Raw genomic sequence first — 26,000 nt, forward strand, 5'->3', positions numbered from 1 at the left:
GATCTTACCATTTCTGGATGCCGCTTAGGAGTGCATTGGCGAGTGGCGAGACCTTCCATGAGCAGGTGTTCGAGGCGTGGCTTCAGTATAGTCATTGTGAGGAGGAGGTAACCCCTGAAGATGTTTTCATCCCTCTGGACAATGTCATCGCTGACGCTAAAGGCTTCGTTACCTGCGTACGTGAAAAAAAAATATTTTTTTCCTCCATGTCCTCAATTGCATTCAATGCATCAGTGCACTCAGTTGCAATCATGCACTCATTATGAATGAAACAGGAGAGCATGTGCCATTAAAACTGCCTTCAACTAACACAGTACTCCTTCATAAGCTGTAGGTCCTGCAGGTGCTGGAAAGGAGGCACTTGTAGAGCTCTGCAAAGGCCATCCAAGTCTTTTGCTCCAGAGTCAATGTTAAGGATACTCTCCAGGGAATCGAAGGAGTTCCATGAAGGGCCAACTAGCCAGAGAAATGACCTTCCGCAGTACTTCACAACTGTCTCTGAAGCGGTGGAAGAATAGCGTTGTTTATTCCATATGCCACGGCATGTTCGTAAGAAAACATTGCGGCGAAGTGAGAAAATGTCGTCAAGTTCTGCGGAGGATGCGTCAGAAGTTGCTACCAGGTTCAATGTGTCCGCAGAGCAATGGTGGTAAGAGGGGAGACGGTCTTCAGCTTCAGGCACATTGTTCAAGAGAGGAGTTACATCTACACCCTCCAAGAGGATTTATTCTCCTTCATCCTCCTCACACTGCGTGTCTCGCCAAATAGCCTGCATAAGTTCCATACAAGAATGGATTAACCACTGCACAAAACGTCAATACGAACTCGATAAAATAGAATTAGCTACGTGAAAGCCTTCACAAAGATAGAGCCATTGTCCATCACAACCTTAGTCACTTTCTCCTGGAGGTCGTACTCTTCAAATGACATCAGCATGCTGTTAGCTAACTTGTCGTATACCCTCTGACCCATCATACGCTGGCAAAGAAGCACTGCTGATTTGCACGTTAATGACGTGTGTTCCAGTCGCGACACAGAAACTCCCAGGTCGCTTCTTTGCTGCAAAGACGGTGAATGAGAACGTACCCATAAAACAAAACATAGTGTTCCGGAAACTGTCAGCACGAAGAAATTCGCGAAGCGAAACGTTCACGCGCGATGAGACCGATCTTGGTACCGGGACGCCATCTAACAAGATGTAGCGGTAGCCGCGACTCCTGGCATATGATTTGTTTGCGGAGGTGAATAACGCATGCGCCTAGCAATGCGAGCTGCTCCTTGCCTTCTCACTCCCCTGATTTAGTGACTCTTTGAAAAACTTACCGTCAGAATGTCGTCCCGCAGTCGGCTGTTACCACTCCGTATGGAACGCTTTTGAACACCTCCTTCAGCCGAACATTCATTTCCAAGCAGCTTGCTCCCAGACGTGTCATCAACATTCTCCTTGTCAAAAGTTTGCAATATGGCACAAAGTACTGAAGTAAATTCACAAAGCTTGTAGCCTCTACGACCGAAAATGGCTGCAAAGAGTCGACGACAAAGTTTAAGACGAACTTGTTGAGCTCGGAATGAGACCCAGCCTTGTTTCCAAACGGTATTTTCGATTGTTTCGGCTACGAACCTGAAGCCTCAGAAGTTTTCTGCTTTCGCAGTATATTTTCAAATTTTGACAAGCTGCCAGGATGTTGTAGCTGAAAAAATAAAAAATTGATAAGTTGCCATTACACTGCAGCCCATGAATTATACATGGCATCCAAGATAATGTAACCATATGCAGAAATTCGTAACATCACCGATACTGTATACAACAGCCGAGTGTTCGGAAATGTTATTCGTCTAACGTTGAGCGGTGAACAAGGAAGCCTTGTTGATCCAAATAAAATCCATAGTTTCAGATGTTTAAACGCAATCGCACTCAAATAAACACGTACCGGTATGCGTATCATGTTTATTATGATCTCCTACCTAGAAACGTAAACCGCCACAAATTATAATCATGAGCTAAATAGTGGATCTTGTACGTTCCAGCTTCATTATGCATAGCTTGCAACAAACGACAGGGAAATGAATCCTGGAATATGCGCCCGCCATATGCATCCGGCAGAAATAGCCATCTCTCCCACTATGGTGGCTGTACGGTTGCGTTGTGGATATTTGCGCATTATTTCATTACTCTAAGCGCATCGATCGCTGCTGGAAAGGAAGCGCTTACGGACAGAAGCAACGGGCATGTCATGGGGAAGCAGAACATGGGGACGCGGTAGTAACTAAACAAGAAAACACGTTACCTGTAAGTGTGTCAGCAGGCTGGAGTTCGTAACTCTTGTGCACTGCAGAATATTTTGCATTGGGCGACAGAGCAGTCATTGCAACGTCACGTTGTTTTTACCTTTCATGTATTTCACTGCGAACATCGGAGCCAGCTGTGGCCAGGGAGATGCTCGGCTTCGTTCTTCCATGACACCAAGTCCTTTCGAACTCTTATGGCCACAAAAGTCAAGGCAAAGTACAGACAATGCACAGAACAATGTCTGAGCTCGCTACACTTCACTGCAACGTTTGCGGAAATATTGCGGGAACTATGCAGCCGAAACACGCACTCCCTCCCAGCATGCGCAGCAGAATATAGTCCCCGCTTATTGCAGTTACCCCTCTCTCAAAACATACTAAGTAGTCAACACTGGCCATTTAAGACATACTTATAACACAACTTTCAACTGTAAACTTTTAAAAATACAAAGGAAAAATAGCGCTCTTGACTAGAACGAACTCACTGCTCAAGTCTTGTAGCAACTTGCAAGAAGCCTCCATAGATGGCGACAGCTATGGCGCCCGGCCTAGCTTAGCTGCCATCTGCTATTGTCACACTAGTCAGTTAGTTTTGTTAAATTAGACTGCAGTATAGAGATGTCGGCAGGGCAGGTTATTTCATTGTACAAAGCGCAGTCATCTGCGAAGAGACGTATTTGTGAAGTAATATTAGTTGCAATGTCATTGATGTATATTAAATAAATAGCAGTGGGCCAAGGACGGACCCTTGAGGAATCCCCGAACTGACGTGAGTGCGGTCAGAAAAGCAGCTGTTTAAACTGATTACTTGAAACCTGTTCGTTAGGAACTCCTCAATCCATCGCGTCGTGTTGTAGTCAATCTGTAGGCTTTTAGCTTTCAGTTTTAGTCGATTATGAGGAACCCGGTCGAAAGCTTTAGAAGAATCAATAAAAATAGCGTCCGTACAAATCAACTTGGACAAAGAAATATGAATATCTGTTACAAGTTCATATATATGCGTCTGACACGAGCGATGTCGACGAAAATCGTATTGGCTATTGAGTAGCAGGCTATTATTGTTAAGATAGGCTATAATGTGAGAGTACAGGATGGGCTCCAATAATTTGCAATAAATGGATGTCATTGATATAGGGCTCTAATTATTATGGTCTGCTGTGTCAGCAGATCTAAGTACTGGTATCACTAATGCTGGTTTCCAATATTCCGGTACGCATCCCGTATCTAGCGATTGCTGAAATATTAGAGATAACAAAACAGAAGAGTGATGCGAGGTTAATTTTAGAAGTTAGCACTTATAGCATCAGGACCTGGACTGGTTTTATGAGGAAGCTTGTCAATTGCAAGAGAGGCGCAATGTTCCTATAATATGATGGATGAAAAAGGGAATTGAATAGATGGTTGTTCAAGTATGTGAGTGTTATCAAGCGGCAGTTCGTTAGTGAAAACTGCAGAGAAGCATTTGCTAAAGAGCTCTGTGCTATCTCTTGTGTTAGGCCCTGCTCCGCTTTCGGAAATAAGTAAGGGAGCAGTGTGATTTGGTTTTGGATTAAGTACTCGCCAAAACTTTTTCCGATCAATTTTTGTCGTTTTTTGAATGGTGCAAATAAAAAACTTGTCTTTAGCATCGTTAATTGCAGTTTCTGTATGGCGGGCTATGGTTTTGTAATTTTGCTAGTCTTTTGGAGCAGTTGTTCGGGCAGCTTTTCTGAACGCTCTTTTTTTTTTCTTCTTTATGAATTTCTTCACTTCGCGGTTAAACCATGGATCGTTCTGCCTTGAGCTGATGGTCATTTTTGGTACACAGGTAGTTTCAGATTCTTTGAGTTTATCGCGGGACAAGCTCCAATCATCATTTACCTTTTGTTTTGAAGATTGTTTCTGAAGTCGGCTGTAAATGAGGGTAACATACCAATCATTCTGCCAGTGTCGCTGCGTGCGTAGTTCAGAATGCATTTTATCGCTGTGTATTTCTAGGCAGGTTTCAATGCAAAAGAACATTGCACCACCCTGTGATCACTTGATGGTTCTAATACATGTGTCGGAGCATGGTCAGGATGATTTGTTTAAAGAATGTCTAGTACGTAGTCACCCCGAGAATAGGTTCGCGCCCCACTTGAATTAAATGATGAAAATGCAAGGTTTGTAGAAAATGAGGACAGTCAGATCGGTTGCTCTTTTTCTTCAAGGACGACGTCGACCACTCGATACCTGGGTAATTAAAGTCACCCCCCTAATATCAATATGCATTTTTGCAACTGGTATATGACCTGTTGTACATAATTATTGAAAAAATGAACAAATTCCAAGTGGCTATTAGGTGGATGATAGCATACACCAATGACACATTGCACACCTCCATTGCGTTCAGAGACCCAGACTATTTAAAGGGGAGAATCGACCATAACTAGAGATGGCTAATAGTCATCTTTAATGACTATAATAATTCCGCCTCCTCGAAAGCCTTCCCGGTCCTTTCGAAAGAATAAAAAGGATAGGTCAGTGCGAGTTCGCTGTTTGTAATGTCACTGAAAAGTCACGTTTCCATACGTATTACTATATCTGTGGTGCAAGAATGTATGAGCGTCTTTAGTGCCTCAACTTTGTGATAAAGGCTGCGGAAATTTGCCAAGAGCAATGAGACTGCATGTATGGACGTAACCTTACGCCTCTCAGTTGTTTATCATCAATTACTGGGAGGTTGATTCATTGCAGCAGCCTGTACAACATTATTGACTGAGTCATACTGGTAAACAGAGCCTTTGAAATGCAGGGACGTAAAACGAATAGAAAAACGTTCGTTTTTTTCACGATTGCTCTTAGCAAAGTCGCGCAACTTCCTACGAGCTAACTGCACCTTAGATGAAAAGTCTTCCACTATCCCCACTTTAGGGGACTCGAGGTTTTTTCAATTTGTGGGCATTTTGTAGCCCTTCTGGTTTAAATTTAAATTTGAAGAACTTAATGATAATAGGATGGTGAGAATCGTTCGTGACGGCACTGACCAACACGATGGGCACGTTCAATGTCACCGACGTCGACCTTCAAGTGAGAGGAACAAAATTCCTTCACAGAGGCTTCGGATTCGATGCATCCTTCATGGTCCTTTTCGGGTATACCCTTGACTATAAGGTTGTTGCGCCTCATTGCGTTACTTTGTCGTCCACAACAACGACGAGTTCTTCATTTGCTTTATATATGTTCGTCTTAACCTCCTGAACGGAATTTTTGTCCTCGTCAAAGTGCTTTTTGATTTCCCGTACACTACTACTCTTTTTTTTTTTCAATAGCAGTGACCCAGATATCTAAGCTTGCAATGTGTTGGTTAACTTGTTTTAGATTGGATGACATTTATTCCCGAAACTCTTTCAGAAAGGTCAGCACGTTCTCAATCCTGGGCCCGGGGTTACTTTCAACGTCTCCAACTCGAAGCAAGAGCAGAGCAAGACAATTGCACAGCGAAGTTAATGAGGGTCTGGGGTAAAGCGCGCGAATAAAGCACGAGCTGTCATGGAAAAGCTCAACCCTACTGTGACTGGGCTTGCGGAATGCAAACAAAGGGATGCGTGCACGGTATGTGCTCAGATGCACACCCATTTCTACATAAAAAAGGCACATACACGGGGGATCGACGGCCACAGAAATCACCTATGGCAAATCGAACAATTCAAAAGTATGGCATACTTATGAGAGGAAAACGCACAACTTAGTACATGCTGCTTGTCTCCGCAAATCCCAACCAGTTGACGCAGTGCTGCTGGTTTTACAGGTCCAGATGGCGCTGCCCCGATACCGGCAACGCAGACTAAGTGAAGTTCGCTGCCGAACCAAGATAATCCTCAGATCATGCAGAGCTTCGGGGACCGATTATGGGTGGCCAGGCAGCACACGGCGGCAAGCACGAGTCAACCTATGACAGGAAAACGCACACCTTACTAAATGCTGCTTGTAGCCGCAAATCCGTTTCGTTCAATAAAGCAATTTCACTTTGTAGACGGCCTTGAACAATGAGGATGTATGCTACACTTCCAGACACGTGCGGGCACAGGGTGACGTGCGCCGCCTAAGGCGGTGGTGGGGCTTGTGTAACGTCGTCTGACGTCCGCACCAGCTTCGCTGTACATGCACTTTCACAGGGCGGAATGGGGGCGGAATTTTTTTTTAGAGCGCCGCTCCCAGGCGCCCGTTCCTGCGGCGAGCATCGGCGTAACGGAGCGAACGAGCACAGCAGCGAAGAATGAAAGAGCAGCGCGGAGCGCAGCGGGGAATGAAACGTGGCGATAGCGAAGAGAGCGCGAGGAGGAAAACGCGAGAAGAAAAGCGCAGCGCCGTGCAAGACGCGTTCTGCGGCGTCGCTACGAGATGGCGCCACAGCACCGCGCGTCAGCTGCTCATTTCTTTTCTTTTTTTCTTGGGTGGCTGCTTTTCATTGGCTAACAAATATTAAACGTTATTCTGCACACATCAGACGTTTCTCAAACGTTATCGATAGTGCTATCCGTTGGCTGTGTTCACCAAAGCTTTTTGTAATCTGATTGCATACGCGACGCGAATTGTATAGTGCTTTCTGGAGGCCACGCGGGAACTAGTGATTACACTGGAACCTTCGACGAGTCATGTATAAAAGCCGATGCTTTTGACCCACAGATCAGATTTTCAACAATCGCCAACTCTGCTAGCCTCTATCGTTGTGATTGAGTGTTCCTTGTTTGGCAAGGCACAAGTTCGGCCAATAAAGAGTTTGCAACTCACCGTTTCGACATTGTGTCCTTCTTCCATGTCACTACCACTGGACAAATATAAATCACGACACAAAGTCAGCTCTTCCTGAACAATTAGCGACGCAACCGGTGGAAGTGCTTCGTCTGCCGCAGAAGCTCAACGCCGCCGCCTGTCATTCCGAATCAAATTATTTGCCACTATATATCGCGAATTCAAAGCCCCTAACAGCTGCACTCAAAAGTCGCATTAGGGAGTATCGTAATCGTCGGGTGAACTTTTTCTTAATAAAAAAGCAGGTGCGTGTTAGATTTGTACTTTGTTTAGGAAATTTAATATTGTCTCTATATTACTTTGCTACTTTGGATATATAGAGGGAGCACGTTTGATTCGAGGGCGTGTTAGAATCGGGCAGGTATTGCCAAATGAATTAGAGGTGTGCGTTGATTGCATCTATTTCTTTGCTTTTTTTGCATCTTCTTTAATTCCACATACTGGATAACTTTAAAAATTTCATCGCTCTCATCTGAGTCGAATTATCGGAAGTCGACTTTGATGATATAGCCGGCTGCGGTGCAGCCTACCTTCCCGTTCTTCAACGGTTATTAAACAGCAATAAAAGAGGTGGGCGATTTGATTCCCTGCTGTGGTGGATACATTCAAATTGGAGTGAATTTCGAAAGCGCTAGCGTATGGCGTTTTGCGTGTCGCCAAAGTGAACTTCGAACCCCCCATCTACTACCACGCCTCGCCTCCCCCCCCCCCCCCATGTCATATCTAATCGCTAAGTCGGTGCTTTGAGACGTATAATGTCCCGGAATTATTTTTTAAATTGAAAAGGTTCTACGGTATTGCAAAACAAATTAGATGCTCTATGGTATTATTTTTATTACTATGATTCTAAAAAACACTAAGAACGTTACCGGAGTCTTTTTACCACACGTTTTGTGCGTTTTGTGCCACTGGTGTAGTACAAGTTCATAGGAAGATAAGAAAGATTATTCCTGTACTGAAATCAATTTTTTAGTCCCTGTACCATACCTAACGTCAATTCTCTATAACACGCTCCTACTCCAGCTTAAAGGAGCATATCGCTTATTCTAGCATTATGAACTCCCTACAAGCTGTCTGCTTTTTTTTTCGTTTTTTTTTTCGTCATAGTCAGCATGGTTTTCAAAAAGGTAAACGCTGTGAAATTCAGCTCGCCCTCTTCATTAATGACCCGAGTTCCTTCCTTTATTCTAACCTACCAGTAGACGTCTTTATCATCCATCATCGTAGTTCTTTCGGTCCTCTTGTCTATGTACGCGCTGCAAGTCAAGTTTGCAATGGGATACTATCTAACATTCCTTTATTTCCAGACTATTGTGTCATCCACCACTCTGTTGCCGACTGTACCGACATTGATGCTCTTCAGAACGATCTTGACCAAATGCAGCGTTGGTGCAGAAAGTGGCTCATGTTGTTAAATGGGAACAAAACCACGTTAGCCTTATTTCACTGAAGGTCGAGTTATGTGCCTCAATGCTACGCGGTCGTACGTCTTGCATATATGTTGTCCCCTCATGCAAGTACCTCAGCGTAACCATATAGCATGATCTTAGTTGCTAATCCGAGATTACTCGTATGACCAATGAAGCTAATCGCGTCCTAGGCTAATTACGGCGCAACTAGGTATACCCTCCGTCGAATCATTAGCTTATTCTGCTCCAGTGCGCCGAAAACTAAAACACGCATGCTCAATATGGGATCCGCACTAATCTTGTCTATCAGAAACCCTTGCAAGCGTTTAGTACCGTGCAGCTGGGTTCATTCTTTCTGATGTTTCTTATCATTCCAGCGTCGCCCAACTCAAAGCACGTGACCACTTTTTCAACTTGGTATACAGACATAAAATATCCCAATATTGTCATTTTTAAATTTTTTTCTATCATTCACAGCTCGGTAATTCCGTCATCATTCCTATTCGCCAATCATTTTGTTGCGCAAGCAACAACCAAGCTGTTAATTCTGGCCACTCTCGCAACTCCTCCCATCTTCGGTCCTTCTTCATACAAACTTCCCAGCCTCGGAATGCCCTCGCTCCTGATAATGTGTTGCATTGCTAAGCCGTCACCTTCAAGGAGCGCATTGAAGATTATTTCGTTTCACAAACGTCCCACCCCTCATGTACTACTCCTTAAGTGGTGCATATGAGGTATAAATGAATAAACAAAAATACTGTTAATACGCGTGGAGAACGCATTTACCTGCTTTCAGTTCTCTTCTTGAACAAACTTTTGTGAGTATGTGCAATGAATTCTCAGTGGTATGATTCCCCCTTTTCACTCGTCCCTCAGCGCACATGCCACATTGATTAAGCTACCTTGATCACTTTATAGACCCATAGTTCGGGCTTATATAAGGACGTAAACATACGAATTTTGTCTAAAGTTCCGATCTCTAACTGCAAGACAGCTATTCATGATACAGACACAGCTCGACTGACAGGTGAACGTTCATTCCCGTACAAAAAAAATATATGTACCACAGTACAAGAAGGGAAAAATTCTTGAATGCAAAAGCTTGAAATAAGCCTGCTAGGAAAGGACCGTAGTACCATAGCGCCACACGTTGCCTTGATTCACACTGCCAGGGCTGCGGGTGCTCGCCTTTGATAACACTCAAGTTTAGGCTAAAAATGCTTAGCAGTTCACCAAATGAACTTATAGAAGCTTTTAACGCTGTCCACGCAAATGATAACTGTCTTAGTGACCGATGCACATTGTTGCCTAAAGAAGAAGCCCCGGTTGCTCCTTTTCTGAAGACAGCAATACAATCTGCAATATTAGAATATTTTGTTTCTTGTTGCGCGATGGTACGGGCAATCACGGCCGAACAAAGAGTGCCGCTGTTCGGGACGACGTGGAGGCAAGCAGACGGGGACAGAGAGGAGGGGTACAAACGTTTTACGACACATGGTCGTGGATTGGGGATGTGGAGCAACTACGCCTCACAGGGCGTTGCAGACGTTGACTGAAAGTGTCCCCACATAACAGCGGTATATACGACAACCACAGTGACGCACGCGCTGAATGCTCACAGGAAAATCAGTCTTCCCTTTGGAAAAACCAACTTCTTCAGAAGAATCAAAGGCCGCTGTAATGCGTACGTGGTTTCCCTACAATTTCTTAAGTGCGCCACAAACACGTTACTCTAAAAGAGAAACACGATGGCTGCCAAGCATTCAGATTGATTGGAACAAAAGCAGAATTCGAAAAACCACTAATCCGGAACTGCATTCTTTATGGAGGTTAGGGAGGGAGGGGGAGAGGGCGGTTCCTCATAAAACCTTTCCAAAGCACTATTCTGTAGGATGACTAGTTTAATCTTTCGCCTTCAAAAACAGAGAACGACAGCTGTTCTGCTTCCACCACACTTGATTTTCCGCCATGCTTTGAAAGTTTTCCACTGGTTACTAACCTGACGCTGTGCACTTTTATTGCTTTGAAAGAACACTGCTGCACACAGATTAAATATTGTTATGGTTGCTCGGCCCTGTTATAGTAGCGTCATCCATCTTGTAGCTGAGAAATAAAGTTAAGGTGGCATAATCATCGCGCAACTCAAAGAAGTGCGTACGACGTTTATATAACGCTCCAATGCAAGCGATATAGTGGCTCTCAAAATAAGAACCCATCATTTTAGCAGATCATAAATGAGCAGACAAAAAGAAGACAAATGGCTGGGTGTCTGAATCCACGACGAATTTCACCAAAGCGCGGCGGACCTTCATTCGCGTAAATTGCGCGCAAAGTTAAGCTCTTCTTCGCAAACGATGGCCACACGGCGCCGCGAGGTTCACTATCGTGCCAGTGCACCGAAATAAAACAAGAAGAGCGGGTCGCAGATAGCGACAAATCCGCTGGCATAAAGAGGCTGTACGAGAGCGGGAGCCAACCCGCAGATTGAATCCTCGTGGGTCCACAGACGCAAGCGCGACCGCGTCATGCGCCGGATCAGCGAAATCCTTATTCCGCGTATATAGCGTTACGGGCACGCTCCGGTGCAGTCGTCAAACGGAATTCAAATCAGCGTCTGCGGAAACGGTCCACCGAGGGAGACCGGATAGACGGGGAGCAGATCAACGCTCGGAGCGGACTCGGGCGCTGCCATGATCTCCCCCCACCCCCTCGCATTCCCGCGGCACTGCGCATTCACTAAGCGCGCGTTCGTGGTGCACACGATTGGCTACGTGTAAAGAAACACACATTCATAAATAGAAGCAAGTTCGCTTCTAGAAGCGGCGGGAAAGCGGCACGCGCCTCGGGAGACCAATGCGCGCCCCGTTGTGATTTCTCCCCGCTGCAATCATCCACGGTCCACGAGTGTTCATCGAGTGATAAAGGCCCGAACCGAACGATGTTACTGAACTTGCGCTTCTTCGGTTTTCCGAATTTCAAGCTGCGAAGCGGTGCGCATTTCTGCGAGTTAGTGTCTGCGTGTGTGTCAGTGTCCAGGTACGTGCGCGTCTCTGTCTGTTTTTCTATATGTATGCATGTGTGTGTGTTCGTGTGTGTGTGTGTGTGCGTGCGTGTGCGTGTGTACGTGTGTGTGTGTGTGCGTGCGTGTGTGCGTGCGTGTGTGTGTGCGTGTGTATGTGTGTGTGTGTGTGCGCGCGTGTGTGTGTGTGTGCATGTGTGCGTGCGTGCGTGCGTCAGATGACATCAGATGACACGGTGTCTCCGTGCTGTAACCGCACTCTCCAGTTGATCTATTTGCTCTCAGCGGCAGTCTATTATTGCAACGAGTATCTTGTTTATAAGTATACGTCATATTAACCAAAAAAACACTCAAGCACATAAAGCAGTATAGCAAGTCTTCGCACCATATATTATTTTCACACGCGCTAAACTTCAAGCGTTATGTTTCGCACTTCTCTTTGTACACCCCCGTTTACAAATCTACCAGCTGCGCAAGCCTAACCGCGTATCGATATTGAAATTGTGAAGGAAGCAGTTGCGGGTATGGATATGCTCAAATAAGAACAGGTAGCGAATATTATCCGCGTTCATAATATTTAAAAAAATACAGTTTCCCCGTAATGCGAAGCAGTGGTACAAAATCTGGTGAAACGTAACGCGGTGTAAGCTTTAGGCTGTTTCGTCTGCTGTAAATTGGAGTGAACACTCGAAGGTGGGATAGTGAAATCTCTTTTTCGAAAGTAAAGAAGTATGAGTCGTATTATTAGTCTGTGGGAATACTGCTTCCTGGTGAAGTTGAAATACACGGCTTTTCTTTCTCATTTTAGCTATCCGGTCACAGCCACAGGTCTCTACTACAACAGCATTCGCACGGCTTTTATCGAATTTATGTTTGGCTACCCCTTTAATACTCATCACGCTTTCCTTGAAGACGACGTCAGCGCCATCCCGTAAACATGAGAAGAAGCAGAGCGCTTGAAGAAGACTAATGAAGATGGAACAGACGCGTTCAATCGTTTTCGTTACGTGCAGGAGAAAACTTTATTTAGGACCATCTTCACAACTCTGAAGGTGACGTGCTTACATGATGAAAGCGCGTATACGTATCTAGGACACAGACGTTGAGCGGGAGTTAGTCAGTCATGGAGGTATTGGAGCAGTTGCGCACTCCAGAATAAGTATTCTATGTTTCCAGAACATTGACTGAGTGGCTGAGACAGAATTGTGGTCTACCAATTTGTTGATAGTAAGTTGGAAACCTAACAGCACAATGTCAATTTTTTAATGTTACGCATTCGCGGCGAGTTCAACCCAGTTTTCTGTAACGACTATCTGGCTGACTATTTGGCTGTGTTCATTGACCGATCCAGAAGTTGGTGTAGTCTCAAAATGCGCGGCCAAATTTTTTTGTGTCGGCATGCACCGCCAACAAAAACAACCCCCGGCGCCGGAAATCGTTCTGGATTTTATCTATAATGTCTTTTTCACGCTCGGAAAGACAGTTCGGCGCAAACATTGTGAGCTCTGGCTGGATTTTGTGGCAACGCCCATGCACCGGGAGTCACATAACGCCAGGAGCCTCATCCGAGTGCAAAGTTTCAAGGGCATTTTGACGGCGAGCGGGCTAGTCGCGGCATCTCGTAAGAGCCGCAAGATCTACGGATCGCGTGGATTTCAATTCCGAAACTTTAGGGGTGCAAATTTCTTATACACTTTTTATAGCCAAAGGTGCATTGACCTTTCCAAAGTTGTACTTCAGATTTTCAATTATGGAACTTGGTGGGTTTAATGTGCTTATAACTTAGCATTAACTTCGCTAGAGTCGTATATCGGACAATACAATGAGACAAGCCAAATCAACACATTATCAGACAAGTTGACAAAGCACGCAGCAACGTCCAATGAGACGAAGCGTTGCGGTGGTTCAAATGTGCGGTCATGTCACAGAAAAGAGTATCAACATTCTTTTCATCTGCGTCAAAGCATCCATGTCAAGACACTAAAGCCCGCAAAGGTAACTGCCTTCTTATTTACTTTCATACCTTGACTTTTATTCGGGAAGACATATTGAGCCTCTTCAATTTTCTTCTTGTCGCTACCCACGGGCTGCCAGGGCCAGCTTGCGTTTTTCTCGCATGCGTTTTTCTTCTGTTGCCCCGACCGCCACGCGGCCCACTTCGGTGCGCGTTCGTTCTTCTCTGGCCCAGTGTATTTTCGCCTGGCAGAGTTTTGGACGCTTCCTGAATTATCATCAGCAGCAGCAGCCTGTTTTATGTCCACTGCAAGACGAAGGCCTCTCCCTGCGATCTCCAATTACCCCTGTCCTGCGCCAACCGATTCCAACCAGCGCCCGCGAATTACCTAATTTCATCGTTCCACCTAGTCTTCTGTCGTCCTCGATTGCGTTTTCGGTCTCTTGGTACCCATTCTGTAACCCTAATGGTTCAACGGTTATCTGACCGACGCAGCAGACGAGAATTCTCGCATGCTGAAAGTTCGATTTCGTTACTTCTTCTTTTACGGAAAGTAATGGGTCATGGGGACGCTTCAGTTGCCGGGTATACTCTTACTATGTTATTGTGATAGCAGTTATATGGACACTCCAGGCGTCTTCATGCCGTCGCCGTCGCCCTCACGTTCCATATACAGTTCGAGGGCGAGAACTTCGTCACTGCGCGCCGCATGCTGTATGTGCGAGTGAAAGCGTATGGGGCGCGGGTGAGGCGACGATCGTAACTCAATCTTGTATGTGCAAGGGAGAAGAGCGGGGACGAAGCGCGCCGCCTTCCATCGCGCGCAATACATCGGGGGAGTGTAGAGAGGGAGGTGGTGGGGGGGGGGGGGGGAGGCTTAGGATTCTGTGACCTGTGTATCTGTGGTTGCGCAACATGTTTATTTGCCTTATTTGACGCATTGTGTACATTTACTTTCTCTTAGATACGGCGATTTATTGGAGACTTATATGTATATTTAAACATCTTGTTGCGAGGTTTTGTGTATTCGTGCCGTGAACTTTGTTTCCAGTGACACTTTTTTGCCATTTATCAAGTTGTATCTGCGAATTTGTATATTCCATTGTATCTTCGCATTTCTAATGTACGAGGGCAAGTCAAATGAAAATAAACCAACCCACCCCACGCAATAATGGTTAAACCCCCCCCTCCCCCGTCCTCTCCCCGAACGAAATTTCTGGCTTCGCCACTGCTATGTTCTACTAGTCTGACCGCTCTGATGTGGTCCTGGCTTTAATAAGACATGCGTTACTCACTCGTGCAAACGTTCAAGCCTTCTACAGGAGCACCCATGCTGATATCTCAAGCGGGCCCTCGCTTCTGGGCAAGTTTTTTGTGTCAGTTATGCGTGACCGCGCGAGAACGAGTGCGAAACTGCGCACGTGTAAGGCACCTGCATTCACTTATGCAAAGCGAACACATTGCTAGGAGAGGCCTAAATAAGACCATCACGGGCGTGCACCGTGTGCCGTGGGAAAGCTGAACACTCAAGCAATCTTTAAAGCTGGCAGAAAGCTCGGCGTTGTGATAAATAATTTGATGGTCGCGATTCAGTGTGGAGATATCCAGAGAAAAAGAAAAGACAAGGACCTTCTTACTGCCTTGACAACCTTCTAACAAGCGGCGGTGCTCGCAAAAAGAAACAGCTTTCCTCCTGTTTTTTTTTTCAGCTCCCAGTAACTACCTTTTATTATGTTAGTGCTGATATGAGACTACTCAGACTATTCAGGTTATATTCATCAGCCGGGAAACAAGCGCATGCTTTGTCTAGCTGAGGAAAACGACATGACTCGAACGTTATCGTCACCCATAGTTTCGCTTAATGATGTCAAGAGGAAGTACACAGTGTCTCGGCGCCCAATTTATTAAGTCGCGTTCACCCAGGAGCCGTAACAAATGCAAACACGCTTCTTGTACGGCTAGTTGAGTTGAAACACGCGCCCATGGTAATGAAACGGTGCAAAAGCGCTAGAGATAGACGCATAGTTAAAAAGCAATGTGCCTGTTCGGCGGAAGACACACTGTAATGAAATTACACGCGATTCATGCGCGGCGGCAGCTGCACTGCCTTGCTTCATACATGACAGGTTGTAAACAGCGCTATCAGTTCAACAGGCAGGCGGGCTTGCGCGCGCAGCCGGACCGCCAGGCTTCTCGATGTAAACAGGGTCAAAACTGGTATTCGCGCATCAACACGCGGCCGCCTCCGCGTTTCCGGGAGCTGGGCCATCTGAGGCGGTCCGCGCGTGGTGCTAGTAATTAACAACGCGTGCGGAAGCCCAAAAGTGCGGCAACAGCAAAAGGGAAGATAAGGGTTCGTAGGGTGCCGCCAAACAGAGGCAGGCGAGCGCTGCTAGCACCAAAAGCTTTTCGGGTCGCTGGCGATGAATGCTCTTAAAGCCTTATAAATGGACGCTTCTTTCGGGCGTCCTTGTGCCCCACGCAGCTGCGCCTGGCGTCGCAGTGAGGGGTGCCTCTACCCCCCGCTGGCAACCGGCCTTGTCCATGCGCGGCTGATATCGTGTCGAGGCACGCTATACGATGCAATTTTGAGACGACTCGAACAACGGAAAGAGGACGCGGCCCATGCAGGCAGGGGGTGCGCTCGAACACCGTACCGTGCAAAAAAAAAAAAAGGGGAGAGAGGGAGGGAGGGAGGGAGCACAAGTAACCAAGACGGAGTTTAACTCCTCCCACCCTCCTCTTCTTTCTTTTTTTTTTTTGAAAGCTAAATAGAATGTTAGGCACGAGCATATAGCGACAGGGTCGAAAGCAGGAACAAGTATAATTTCCCAAAGCCAGCCGCTATTTTCCACCCGGATTAAGCTAAGCATCGACTGTGTTTGATCTTTAGCGAAGAATCTAGGGACCATTTGTTAAGTTAAGCCGCACGAGTCGGCGCTTGGATTCATTGGTTCGGCCGGGAGACAAATACACTAGCCGTGATGCCTATCGTGAAAACACGCGTTCCTTCTTCCGCCAGAATTTGGAATAGAAAGAAAAGAAAGAGAGGGAAAACAGAGCTCATGGTTTACGAAGTTTTGGGAAGCGGGAATTAGTTTCGCTGGTGTTATTTAGCTCCGCTACCTTCGTTACACTCGCAGGAGTTAAAATAGCTAAGAAGAGTCATGCCTGTAGAAAGTTCGCTTCGTTTAAAGTCTTGTGTGGTGGGTTATATAAAAAGAAATTTTATCTCTACTTTGTTACCACTTTACCTCCCCCTCCCCTCTCTCCCCAGCGTAGGGTAGCCAACCGGATCTTTTTCTCTGGTTAACCTCCCTGCCTTTCCCCTTTCCTCTCTCTCTCTCTCTCTTTGTCTCTCCCTGTATATTTGGAGGAAAATAATTTGTGTACATTTTAATGTATGTGTTATGTACGTAGATAAATAGCGTAATAGCTATACTCTTGAAAATTTCAGGACCATCGTAGAACTACTAGTGATAAGCTATCATAATTGTGTTGATGGAGATATCCTTGATTATGTACTCGAGCTTGTAGCATATACTTAACTGAAAGGCTAGAAAGAAGATTCTCAAGCGTTGTCGTACTTCCAAACATTCACTGTCATTTCTTTCCCTGGCATGCATACAATATATAAGCAGCCTATTTTTCTGGGTGTACCCGGCCGCAGTAGCTTCGTGGCTGTGGCGTAGCACTGCTATAATCACGAGGTCCTGGGTTCGACCGCCGCCGCCGCGGCTTCATTTTAGTGTAGGCCATAATTCAAAAAGCCACGTGTACTTAGATTTAGGTACATTTTAAAGAACAGCAGGCCGTCCAAGTTAATCCGGAGACATCCCTCTACGGCGTGCCTGATAATCAGAGAGTCGTTTTATATTTAACCTATTTATTTATTCCGGGTACCCAGTATGATGTACGTCACTACACACAAGTGCTACGGTTGCGGAGGAACTTAGGGGAGCAAGGGGCATATTTATTTGGTTTCGCCAGATTCACTTCTTCAAATAGCGTCACGCACTTTCCGATCTTGTAATCTAGCATTGTTTTACTGCATTATGAACCGTTGATAGTGAACAATCACTCGCGTACCATGACTTCATCAAAAGTGACTTTCGGCAATGGTTAGTTCTTCGCTTGTGTTAATGCGTAAACTCTAAAACGCCCTCACCCATACAATAACGACTGTTACAGAAGTTAAAAGTTTGAAACTGGGTTTGCAGGTGTATCCGTTCATTCTTTCCATTGCCTCGACGACGCCAGCCGTCGTCCTAATCATCAAGTCGTCGTCGTGTCGTCAGGCCACCTCTTAAGACTCGTTTCCAGTCCGGTGTAGCCCGCGTGCAGGCCAGTGTCGCTCCAAGTCCACCACGTGATGTGCGCTACGCTGCATGCTGTTCAAATGCGCCGTCTAGCGTTGCTCGACAGCGACGGACGTCGAGGGTGGGCAGACAGCAGTAGTGAATCGACAGACGCCAGGCGTGCTCCTACGAATACGGGTGTCGGCGCCACGCGCAAACGTGATGCGCAGGCTCGCCTGTCTAGCGTGGTCTGCCTAGAACAAGAAGGTTTTTTAAAAAAAAAAGTTCTTGGCCTAGAATGGTGCTCATCTGGCTGTATTTCAGAATAGATTGGGTGAGCTCTGCTGTAAAGGCCGTTCCTTTGTCGGTTATGAAGAATTCTGGGGCACCATATCGCAGCCGGATGTCGACGACGAAGAATTTCGCCTCTTCGGCTGCCCTACCTTTCGGCAGAGCTGTCGTTTCGGCGAAGCGGGCGAGGTAGTGCGTCGCCACGACGATGCACTTATTCCCGTATGTTGACGTCGGAAAGGGTTTCAGCAAATCCATCCCGATCTACTGAAATCGTCGGTAAGAACGTTAAGGAGGCTCGATCGGCTGTTGTAATCCTGCTGGCATTGTCCATGGTGTCTTGTGTCGCTGATAGTCTCGGCATGCCTAGACGTAACAGCCGACGTCGGTGATCAGGAGCGGTCATTAATACTTTTCCTCTATCCTCGATAGCGTCTGGGAGAAGCCTAGGTGTCCAGCTGTGGGATCGTCATGTAGGGCCTGCAGTACTTCTGGACGCAGTGCTGAGGGAACAACAAGAAGGTAGTTGGCACGGACTGACGAGTTTTTCTTTACGAGCAGGTTGTTTTGAAACGAAAACGAAGACAATCCTCGCCTAAATGCCCTAGAGACAACGTTGATGTTCCCTTCCAAATACTCGACGAGAATTTTTAGCTCCGAGTCTGCTCGTTACTATTCAGCGAAGTCTTGCGTGCTTATTATTCCAAGGAAGGCGTCGTCATCCACGTTGTGTTGCAGCGGCGGGTCAATGAGGACGCGTGATAGGCAGTCGGCATCAGAGTGTTTTCGCCCGAACTTGTAGATTACGGTGATGTCGTGTTCTTGCAGTCTAGGGCTCCACCATACCCGCCATCCCGAAGGGCCCTTTAAATTCACTAGTCAACACAGCGCGTGATGGTCACTGATAAGTTTGAACGGTCTGCCATATAGGTAAAGGCGGAATTTCGCTGTCACCCAAATGAAGGCGCGAGGCGTTCCTTTTCGGTCGTAGCCTTCCGCTATTGAGAGCGACCGGCTAGCATAAGCTATCACCCGTTATGTCCATCTTTCCTTTGGACTAGGGGAGCACCGAATCCTAGTCTACTAGCGTCAGTGTGGATTTCTGTATCGGCGTCCTCGTCAAAGTGCGCTAGTACCGGTGGCGACTGCATGTGTCGTTTGAGTTCTTGAAATGTGTCGGCCTGCTACGTTTCGCACTTGAACTTGGTATTACATTTATTTAGATGTGTCAGCGGCTCGGCGATGCGTAAAAAGTCATTCACAAAGCGCCTGTAGTTGGCACACATGCTGAGGAATCCACGCACTGGCATCTTGTCGATGGGCTGATGGAACTTCACGGTGGCAGCTGTCTTCTGCGGTAGAGGCGGACTTCAGATTTGCTGATGACGTGGCCCAGGAACAGAAGCTCATCGTGTCGAAGCGGCACTTTTCCAGCTTCAGAGTGAGCCCTAATGACTTGATGGCATCTATAGCACTGTCGCAAGCCGCCTAAGGTGATCGTCGAAATTTCCGTCGAAAACGACGACGTCATCCAAGTAAACAAGACAGCTTTGCCACTTTAATCCTGCCTAGGCTGTGTCCATCACGCGCTGGAACGTTGCAGGCGCCGAGCATAGTCCTGATGGCATAACCTTGAATTCGTAGAGGGTGTCTGGAGTGATAAAGGCGGTCTTTTTGCTATCTCTCTCGTTAACTTCTATTTGCCAGTAGCCAGAGTTGAGATCCATCAATGAGAAGTATTTAGCACTGTAGAGCCGACCCAATGCGTCGTCTATCCGTGGGAGGAGGTATACATGCTTCTCGGTGAACTTGCGCAGTCAACGATAATCAACACGTACACGTAGGCTTCCGTCGTATTTCTTCACCAAGACTACAGGAGATGCCCACGGGCTTTTGGACAGCTGGTTGATGTCGTCCCGCAGCGTTTCGCCAAGTTGTTGTCTTATAGCGTCACGTTCTCGCGTCGAAACTCGGTAAGGACTCTAGCCGAGCGCACTCTTCGGTTATTATGCGATGCTTTGCAACGGGCGTATGTCGAATCCTCGATGACGTCGAAAAGCAGTCTTTGTGTTGTCGGAGAAGACTGCCTGATCTGTTGCTGCTTACTCAGGGGGAGACTTGGATTTATGTCGAAGTCTGGTTCGGGAACAATGGTCGTTGGGGCAGATGCGGCAGAATCCCAGAGGACAAACGCGTTGCTGGTTTCTGCTATTTCCTCGATGTATGTCATCGTCGTGCCCTTGTTGACATGCTGAACTTCACTGACTAACATATAACCACATAGACCAACGGAAATGCAGAGTTACACAAAGTAACTGTCACATATGTGAAATGATGTTCAATATATATACAGTGTATACAATGGTTATCTACAACGATGATGTGACAGAGACACTTTACATGATTTTGTAGCGATGTTATGATATGTGTATATACCAAAATTATCATGTATACGAGAGCACACCCACACACAAAGCACAGCTTCACGAGCAATTTTCAGCTATAGGTGTATCGTTTTTTAGGCGCCTACGGTTCTCATTCCAGTGCTTGCAATGAAGTTTGTCAGTATCACTTTCACTTTCCCTCCGTGCAGTCGAGCGATTCCTCTTGCGACGCAGATTTCACGGTCGAGCAATAGACGTTGGTCGCCCTCGATTACGCCTTGTACGTCTGCGGGTGTTTCGCTGCCGAAGGAAATGTCAATGCTGGAGCGAGGTGGGAGGCTGACTAGTTCCTGTTTATATATATATATATATATATATATATATATATATATATATATATATATATATATATATATATATATATATATATATATATATATATATATATGAAAATAATTATGTGGCTTTCTTTGTGCACTTTAATTCATGGTAGACCGTAAAATTAAAAACATCCCAGTTGAAAATGACAACAGAGGTTGTGTTCAGTACTACAGAAATTTCTGTTGTACAACAGGATTTTTCTGTAGTAACTACAGATTCCTGATGGAGCAACAGACTTTTCTGATGTACAACAGACATTTGTTGTTGCTACTACAGAAGTACAGTCTGTCGTATGTCTGTTGTTACAACAGAAAGCTGAAGCTCTACAACAGATTTTTGTAGTACTACAGAAAAATTTGTCATCACTACAGGCACCCTGTTGTCCCAACAGAAATGCTCCTGAAGTAACCCGAAAAACTTCTGTAGTGCTACAGAGAGCTGTTGAAATACTACAGAAACCTATTGTGGCAACAGGCCCCCAATTGTCACAACAGAAGTGTTCCTGATGTAATGCGACCAACTTCTGTTGTACTACAGAAAAATGTTGTTGTACGACAGAAACCTATCATTGCAACAGGCCCCCAGTTGTCATAACATAAGTGTTCCTGAAGTAATGGACAAACTTCTGTTGTACTACAGAGAACTGTTCCACAACGGAAACCTATCGCCGCAACATATACCTAATGATGACAACAGAAGTGCACTGAAATTGTGTGATGCGACAAGCTTCTGTAGTGCCCGGTTGAAAAAGACAAAAGGAATTCCTGTCGCAACTACAGAAATTCTGTTGTACGACAGAAGTTGTTGACATTTCTTAATTGGGAGACATTTCTGACGTTACGACAGAAATTCTGATTTCGCAACAGAAGCATTCTGTCGCGACAACAAGAGTTATTAAGTCGGAACAAGAGCTTTATATCCTGACAGCGACTCCGACGTTACGACACCAATTCTGACGTCGCAGCAGAAACATTCGGTCGCGACGGCCAAGAGTTCCGAAGTCGCAACAGAAGCGCTTCCCGTCGCGGTCCTTTAAAATTGTATGTTTTTGCATCGGTAGTGTACACTGTACTTTTCTCCTGCGCGGTATTCAATCGCGCTTCTCTGAAGCCGGCAATGCTGACACCGATGGCACCGACACCGGTATTAAAGTCGACGTGGCGAATAGTTATAATTGTGCCGTGACGACGCGGCACCAGCAACGCCCTACCGGCCTCCTCAAAATCGGCCGCTGATCAAAATCATACCATCTGCGGGAATGGCTGCGTATCCGTTTTTTTTTGTAAGATGTGGCGCACAGGCCTGTGGACTTACATGTGCTGTTACACTGACACATTAGTTAATTTCCCAGGAATATTTCACAAGCTTATGCGAAGCGGAAAAGAAGATTTGGGTTGTTCCACAAAGTTTCGTGAAAAGCTGTCTCGCTCGGGTCTCATTAATCTGATACAGTGCTGCCGTGAGAAGCCAGTATGCTGTCAGAAAGAACTCTCATCCACGAATGTTTATGTAGCTATTTTGCATTGAACACACGAATTATATGCGCGCTCAAAAGTGTAAAGAACGAGAGACAACTGTCGAAACTAGCAGTAATAACCCTAAAAGTCAACGTTTTCTATTTCTGAATTTCTTATTTAATATGGATATCGTACATCAAAATCGATGTTCTAGCACTGCACGATGTACTTGTCGATGGTACGAACACTCTTGCTCTTCTAGAGATGCGGCACTTGACGCGGTGGAGTGATAGCGGATCTTGGCTCTCAAAATGCAAATGTAAACATCAGCGCATCAGCACGTCGTACTATTCACATGGCCAAAACGTACACTCGAAAAGCATGTCAGGGGTGGTGCAAATAAATAGGAAAATAAATTTGCACCACCCCTGACATGCTTTTCGAGTGTACGTTTATTTATTTATTTATTTACACTTCTAGAGCATGCGAATGTTGGCTCCGTTGTGCTTAAAGGCGTTAAGCTTTGTTATACGTGTTGTACTACACGTTTAGTTATTAATGGCCAACTCTCTAAACCCGTTTCCATTTGCTCCTCGGTAAAACAAGGATGCCCTATGTCCCCATTACTATTCGCCCTTTATCTGGAACCGCTATGCTTAAGCGTTATTCAGTCGAGTTACATCCATGGCTTCAATATACTGGGTCATGAAGTAAAAGTCTTAGCTTATGCAGATGATTTAGCGTTCTTCTGCACGGATAAGTCGAGTGTTGAAAAGGTAGTATCAACAATAGAGGAATTTGGCAGCGTATCAGGAGCACGAATGAACTCCGCAAAAAGCTTAGGCTTATGGTTTGGCTCATGGTGCTATACACCAGAACAATTTGCAGGCGTTAATTGGACCGGTGTCCCGCCAAAGTATCTCGGCGTGCCGCTAGACGCATATAAATTAAGCGCACACTATTGGAAAGAACAAGTTTCGGCCCTGCAAAGTTACGCCCAGACATTCGTTCCACACCGACTTTCTATTTTTGGGAAAGCCGAGGCCTGCAATAAGTTCTTGGCAACAAAAATTTACTATGTATTGCAAGTTATACATTGTGCCAGGCTCTACATCCAACGCTTTCACCGAATCTTTGCAACCTTCGTATGGTCTTCAACTTTTGAGCCCATGAGGCGAGACAATATTTTCAGGCCCGTTAGTGAAGGTGGGCTGGGTTTAGTGCATCTTTATGTGCGGCAAATAGTGTCTCGTTTCTTCTTTTTTCGCGATACATCGCATCCTATACTGCGGTCATTCATGCAAGTCACACTTGTTAATGCGTTACCCGACTTAATTGTTTCTTCGAATTTTTCTTCGCGTTTATGCTTGTGGGGATTCATGCAAGAAGTTTACTTGGCGATTCGTTTCCTGACAGTTCGGTTTTCCACTGAATACTTGTACTCTGCGTCGCGTAAAACGTTATACAAAGATCTATTGTGCATGCTTTTTCCGCCTCCATTTTACCGATCACTATACATTCAATGGCCAGGTCACGATGTTCTAAAGCGAGTTCGTAAAATGTATGTATCCCCTTGCTGCAAAACGTTCTTTTATAAACTTCATAGTGAAACCATACCGGTTAAAACATGGCTACAGAAAAAGGGTATCTTTGTCTCTTCTGTTAACTGTCGCCTTTGTGACGTGCCAGAGACGATTGAACATTGTTTTATTAGCTGCACCGACGCCATACTATTTTGGGATGTCCTCCAACGAACTTTAAAAAAAGACTTTGACATCAACGCTCATACTGTGCGATACCTGCTGCCGACCGCTGATAATAGTGCGCCTTTTGACATGTTTTTCCTCATCGGAATGCACAGTTTGTGGAAAACGCGAATGATGGACAGAAACGCCGAAACGGTTGTACCTACGAGGGTGAATTTCATCCAAATGACCCTACACCTAAAGCAGGTTTATGATGGACTTGATACCCAGCCGGACTGGTACCCCATTTTGGTGAGGTGCCTATCCTTACCACCCTTCTAAAGTGAAACCACATTTCTGCCCACAGTATGAACGATGCCTTTTCTCTGAGTGACTGTCAGTGTGCTCTCCATTCTCTGACTATGCACAATTGGTGAATATCGGGTTGTTGCTACTGTAATAAATACCATGAAAGAAAGAAAAAAAAAAAAAAAGTCAGGGGTGGTGCAGTGGTAAGATGCCGGGCTAGGAATCGAGAGGTCGCATGTTCGAATCCTAGGCAAGGACGTTTTTTTTTTAAATTTTTTTTTTACTTTTATGTTTTTCTTTTTTGTGCTAACAAATTTACATAATCTTACGGACGTCTCTGTCAATTATTAATTAAATATTGATCAAGAACTACAGAACTTTCTACTACAGGACGTCACACTACAGACAACAGAACTACAGGCAACAGAACTACAGGCAACAGAACTACAGACAACAGAACTACAGAAACAACGTCCCAAAATACAACAGAATGTTAAAATTTCCTGTTGTGTTTTTCAACTGGGATGTCGTGCTTTCAAAGACAAAATACGAATTGAACGCGCAATGTTCTGGCAACGTATTTCATGATCTATATTACGGAACTAGGATTACTTTTCTACTACAATCGAGGATCACATATTTGTAGTGGAGGGGTATTGCGTACGTTGACACTATTGAACTTGTGCTTGCTTAAATAACGTGATGTTAGTCACCCTAGAAACTTACTGAAGCCGGATTCGGTATCATGTATAAAGGCTGAATAAAAGTCATCAATGTAGTAAGCGCTACCTTAGCGTTGCATGTTTTAGTTCTGCTTGTGAGTCATTTTTACGACTCATATTCTCGTGCTAGAGAAGGTGGCGTCACTGCGCAACGGCATTGATTGCTGAGCAAGCACGATAAGCCAAATGTTCTAAAAACCTCCCCCTCCAACCCCTCCCACGTAGAAGAAAGGTATAAGTTCTTCGCTTTTTAATACTGCCTAGCTATTTATCGTGTCGTTGTAGGCCGAATTTCTGTGTTTTTCCTTCAGCTCACCGTGCTCACCAAGATAATATTGGTTTGATTATACTGCGGATATACTGCCAACCGTTTTCAACGGTGCATTGGCGTACAGTCAACTGATCTTTCAATGTGCAATAAATTTAATCCCGAGCTGTCCTCGTGCATGTGCGTGGCTGGACTGGAGCATACACGGCAATGGCCTACTACACTGCGACCATAAGATGCGCACGGCCGGGCTAGAGGGCCGGCGCGCATCGCCCCTCTAACCCGGCCGTGGAATGCGCTCCGCGTTTGCTCGTGCGTCAGGCAGATGGCAGCACTTACGCGAGTAGCTCATTCAAGCCGCTCGGCATTCAAATATGCCTCCGTGTGTTATTCTTACGTTCTGCCACAGAATTCGCTGGTAGCTGAAACGTACCGTCATGCCGTTGCTATATAAGTTTTGCAATGAACGAGGGCACAACCATTACGCATACGCAGAAACTTTCGGACGTATCCAATCACGTGTCGTTTACTTGGACTGTTGTACGGTCATCGTGATCACAGTAATCGCGAAGATGCGTTTTTCAACTACACGTTGCCCTTTTAATTGGACATTCTATTGTAAATGGCATGCCGTGTATTCTGATGTTAAAAAGTGTAGAAGTATTTTCCACCTTCCCTTTCTTTCCGCAGTTATGGAATAAAAATAATTTGTTCAGTACTTCTTTCTTTTTTTCAAATTGCTTTAGACAAGTTTGTCTGGG

At 45.5% G+C, this 26,000-nt stretch overlaps 1 protein-coding gene across 5 annotated transcripts in view; it reads right to left on the bottom strand.

Moving 5' to 3' along the window:
* The window catches only part of LOC135898354 (neural cell adhesion molecule 2-like), a 542,388-nt gene that overhangs the window by 221,838 nt on the left and 294,550 nt on the right, over positions 1 to 26,000 (bottom strand). For 2 of the 5 annotated variants that reach the window (XM_070537576.1, XM_070537577.1), the window contains exon 2: positions 9 to 172. The gene's annotated coding sequence lies outside the window, so the exon portion shown is untranslated. Of the gene's footprint in view, positions 1 to 8; positions 173 to 1,323; positions 1,692 to 5,992; positions 6,200 to 26,000 lie in introns of all 5 variants that reach the window. The other 3 variants (XM_070537575.1, XM_065427236.2, XM_065427235.2) reach the window with 3 other exon arrangements.

This window comes from Dermacentor albipictus, chromosome 4 (assembly GCF_038994185.2).
Source record: "Dermacentor albipictus isolate Rhodes 1998 colony chromosome 4, USDA_Dalb.pri_finalv2, whole genome shotgun sequence".
Classification (NCBI taxonomy): Eukaryota; Metazoa; Arthropoda; class Arachnida; order Ixodida; family Ixodidae; genus Dermacentor; species Dermacentor albipictus.